Source organism: Triticum aestivum, chromosome 7B, assembly GCF_018294505.1.
Source record: "Triticum aestivum cultivar Chinese Spring chromosome 7B, IWGSC CS RefSeq v2.1, whole genome shotgun sequence".
NCBI lineage: Eukaryota > Viridiplantae > Streptophyta > Magnoliopsida > Poales > Poaceae > Triticum > Triticum aestivum.
The window spans coordinates 719,113,555-719,118,401 of NC_057813.1; the positions used below are offsets into that span (position 1 = coordinate 719,113,555).

General features: G+C 44.4%; 1 pseudogene; it reads left to right on the plus strand.

The window, feature by feature from the left end:
• The first annotated feature begins 970 nt into the window (after positions 1-970).
• LOC123161872 (chaperone protein DnaJ 1-like) lies at positions 971-1,620 on the plus strand (annotated as a pseudogene).
• Positions 1,621-4,847: the final 3,227 nt, after the last annotated feature.

The following is a 4,847-nucleotide window of genomic DNA, read 5'->3' on the forward strand; positions in this document are numbered from 1 at the left end:
GTACGAGTACGTCTACAGGATTGAACTTAGACCAACACAGTTTCTTCTTCTTCCCGTACGTGGTGATGATAGGCAAGCCGTTGGCTGACACCGGCCGGGTAAGTTAATTTCCACCTGTACAATATTTTTCTCCTAACAATATTAACACGACGCATGTACCTTGAGATACTGGCATCCAGAAGCATCTAGAACAGGAACAAAAACGCGGTGTAGAAAAACCAGAGGTGTCATCTAGACTAGTTGCAGAACAAAAACAGATACGTCCAAACACTTACACAAAAAATCAGAGGTCACGGCAGAGCATTGCCTGCAGATGCGTACGCAGCTATCACTTTCAGCCGGACGAGTTCGTGGGCGACGTCCACCTGATTCGGATAACCACAAACACTAAAAAATAACAAGTCCCCAAAAGTCCAAACAATGGAAAATATGTGACCAAGCAATCGATTAGCCCATCATCGTCGCAAGGAAAAGTCTACCGTGCCTCCTTGCATGTGGGGCGACAAGAAAAAACTCTTGAATTCTTCCAAGACAAGTCGACCTACAGTATGAAAAGAGAGATTCGAACTTCGAAATCCGAATGTTCCACATAACCTCGAGCGCTAGAATAACAGGTTCCCCGGAAGTCCACACCATGAAAGAAGAATATAATCACAATCTGTCAGCGTCGCGAGACCTAGCTCAGCGAGAATAATAACGGAAAATCTATCATTCTGTTGGGGGAATCCAAACGCAAAGTCTCATGCTATTTTTTCTAAAACATATGATGCCACCGAGATTTCAAAATTCAAATTCAACATGTCAGCACGCCAAGAAAATAAATAGTACTACCCACAGCTAGACTTTATATGTCGTGTCATGCCATGCCATTGGTCATCTGGACTATCGATCATATATTCATATCAGATGCTACATGACATGTCGCGCACCGATTCTGCATATTCGCGATTGGACGGCGCAAGAGTCCCTTTCGGCCTTGTTGGGGAAGAGAAGTTGGCACCTCGACGAGGCCGGACAACAGTACAACGAATAAATACTCTGCTTTTAGATCAAGAACTCAAGAACAGAGATCGGAGAATCGATGGCTACGTTCGCGGCGTCGGCGGCGGCAGTGATGGGGTCTGTTCGCCCGGGCCGGGTGGTCGGGCCTCGGAGGTGCGTGTGGTGGCGCGCGTGTCCGCCACGATGGCGGCACCGGCGGCGGCGGCTACCGGGAGGACACACTACGAGGTGCTCGGTGTGGACGCGGGAGCCAGCAGGGGGGAGATCAAGGCGGCATACCGGCGTCTGGCCAGGGAGGTGCATTCGGACGCTGTTGGCGGCGGCGGCGACGAGGGCTTCCTCCGGCTGCACGCGGCCTACGCCATGCTGGCCGACCCCGACGAGCACGCTCGCTACGACAGGGACATGGCCTGCCGCACCGCCGGGATGACGATGAGACGGGCGGCCGCGGCCGGGCCGTCGTTCCGGCGGAGGACGTGGGAGACCGACCAGTGCTGGTAGAGAAGGTCTTCCCGACTGTCTTGCAACGTACTAGAAGGAATTGCGCTGACGCGGGTGCAGATCGGGTGCAGATCGGGTGCCGCAGACGCGGGAGCTCTGTACGCCGCAAGAGGCGTTTTTGAAGATCTCTTATGCCTCCGGACAGCAAAGTGCAAATATGTAAATTAATTAGTCAGCTACTGTAAATTAACAGCCAAGGAATATATGGCAGCTCTATTTTTTTTAACATCAATACAAACACAAACGCTCATATACACGCGCATACAATCACCCCTATGAACGCACACATTCACACCCTACCCCTATGAGCACCTTCGAAAGACTGAGCCGGCATATCATCTTGAGATTTACGAAATCATCGTAGGCGCCTCGTCGTCGACGGGAACGTTCCCTGGCGGTGGCGAAAGGATCAAATCCCGAAAATATTTCAAAGTGAGGTCAGATCCTGAATTTGTTTGAAAAAAAGGGTCAAAACACGAAATTTAGCCTGTGCACAGGTTGGTTCGCTATGGCACCTCTATTTGGTAATACTAGAAGGAATTAGTTATACCCCCATGTCGGGCGTTTCTTCCTCGAAAGTTGCCTTTATGATTGTGCACGATATTAATTACCACAGTATAATAATCAATGTCAGTCGGTCCTTAAGCATGTCATGTCATGGTTTTGGATAATTCCTACTACTTAAAAATAATGTAAGGTTCTCATTTCACCTTTTTTCCATCACCCATTTGTCCAACCTTCCGTATATCATAACCAATTACCTTAATTTACTTACCTTCTGAAGCAATTCCGCTTTAATTTACTTAACAAACTTCTAATCAAAATGCAAGGTAATTCACGGAGGCAGAATTTGATGAACATTTATTTACACAATCACATTATTATTGACAGGTAAATTATAAGCTAATATACTAGAATATTTATATCCCGTTGCAACGCACGGGCATTATTCTAGTTTCATAAAAAACTGTCATAGTTCTAGATAGGTAGAGAAAGAAGACTGTGAAGATATATACTCACAGAGGCGAAGTGAGGATAAATGGTCACTCATATTAAGACGACTACTCTCACGTGTTACTATGTCTTCAATTTAACTAGCGAATGTTATTTTCCATAAAAAAAATACTCCATCTTAAGATTCATCGTTGAATGAAGGTTCTAAACATTTTTTGTGTGTGTGGTGTATGTCACATGTTTTGTTAGTCAAATTGAAGATCTAAATTATGACTAACTTATATTCCCATTCGGAGGGACACTAGTAGAAAATAGGGCATTTGTCCCGGTTGGTGAGGGCCTTTTGTTCCGGTTCTTGAATCGGGACTAAAGGGTCGTTACTAATGCCTCCCCCCTTTAGTCCCGGTTCTAACACGAACCAGGACAGATGGGCCTCCACATGGCCGGTGCGCTGAGCCCAGGCAGGAGGGCCTTTGGTCCCGGTTGGTGGCACGAACCGGGACCAAAGACATCCACGCGTCAGCATTTCAGTGCCTGGGGTTTTTGTTTTTTTTAAAGGGGGAGGTTGGGAGTTTTGGGGGGTTAATTTAGGTGTTTCATATATTGTGTTAGCTAGCTAATTAATAGAGAGAAGTGTCCTCTCTTATGTTCGTGCTTGGTCGACGCTACGTACTGTACATAGAGAGGCCCTCGATATGCTAGCTAGTAAGAAAATGAAGGGAACCATTAAGTACAGAAGTTCGTCATGCATACCGAGAGAAGTGATCGATCGACCTCTCCTTCTCCGAGAGATTGGTCGAACAACAAGTTTTCGTATTATCTATCCGACGCTACTGGCTACATACATATACAACATGTAAGATCTCTTACAATCCCCTAGCAATTGAAATCAACTTCGACATGGTATTCTCCGGCTTTATTGATGACGTGGTCAAGAAATAAATCCCATCAATTCCTCTTGAATTGCTTTCGTGCGATCTTGTTCTAGGAGTTCATTCCGCATCTGCCACGTCTAATTTGAAGAAGGGGGTTAATACATATATGAATGAAACTCAACAGAAATGATGGTGTAATAAAATGAAATTGTGAATATTATTGCTTACGCACTTCATATTGTCTTTTAGAGTAGCCCCGCTTATTTTTCAAAGTCGCGTTGTAGATGAACTCGCACACGTAGTATCCACAAAAATTATTCCCTTCTTCCTGCCACAAGCACTTTACGAGAAATAGAGGGCAATCAAACTGATAATGAAGCATTATAAATGACATTGATGAAAGTACAGCTATAGAATCAACGGGAGATGCGCGCAACTAGCTAGCTACTAGTACTTACTTTCGGTTATGTATATCGCAGCTCCTTCGGCAGTCCCGGAACTTCTGGGGTGAACTGTTTCCAAACCCTACAAGACAAAGAAAATAATTATTATTACTTGAGATATCAGGAAATGAACAAAAACTTGTCGATATGGTGCGATAATGATCGATTGAACTTACTTGTTAGCAAATTAGTCATGTCCGCATATATAGGTTTCGGGATCTTTTCGTCTCGAGTCTAAGACGGTTACTACTCCCCGCTCAAGCTTAATCTCCAGAAGAACATAGTGGAAGCTGCGCACGCATACATAACTCATCAATTACATTACTATAACCTTGCTCGAGTAATAAGGGGAACCGAATATGCACACGACAGTAACACTCACTTGAAGTTGTAAGGAAAGAGTATTAAATTTTTGTTTTGATTTTTGATCAACGATTGTAGCAAGTTGTCCTCGGCCTCTTCGGCGTGCTTTTTAACCTGAATTTCACCTATGATATTTGTGTTAATGAACCCAATATCATAAATTTCTTGTTTTTTGCACTCGACGATCTTCAATCTACATAATATAGTGAGGATAATTAATTATAAATACATGCAATGAAAGAGCCGAGCTATATATAGAGACTTAATGACAGAAATAGTACTTACAGACAGTAGAAAAAGACCGTTAATTTATCGAGGGCCTTTTGATTGAAGAACTCGAAGAACTCCTCAAATGGAACAGTCAACAGATCAGTTCCAACGAGGTCGTGCTCCTCTTTAATATTCAGATACAAAGCATTCGTCCCCCAGACTATGTGCAGGTTTTCATGTACCAATTATGGAATCTTCGCATCATCGTTGTTAGATATTTTTCATCTTTGACGAGAGGCTTCTCGTACTCGTATCTGTGTTCGTCCACCTCCAAGAAATCAAAATGTACATCATCACGCAGGTAATCTCCAAGATTGTTATAACCGGGCACCGTCCCCGGAGCATTAGCGACGATGTCGCTAGACACATTGAGCGGGGGGCACGATTGCTTTGCTTGTTCGCCGAGCTGGGCAATTTTTTTCCCAACTGCTCATTCTTT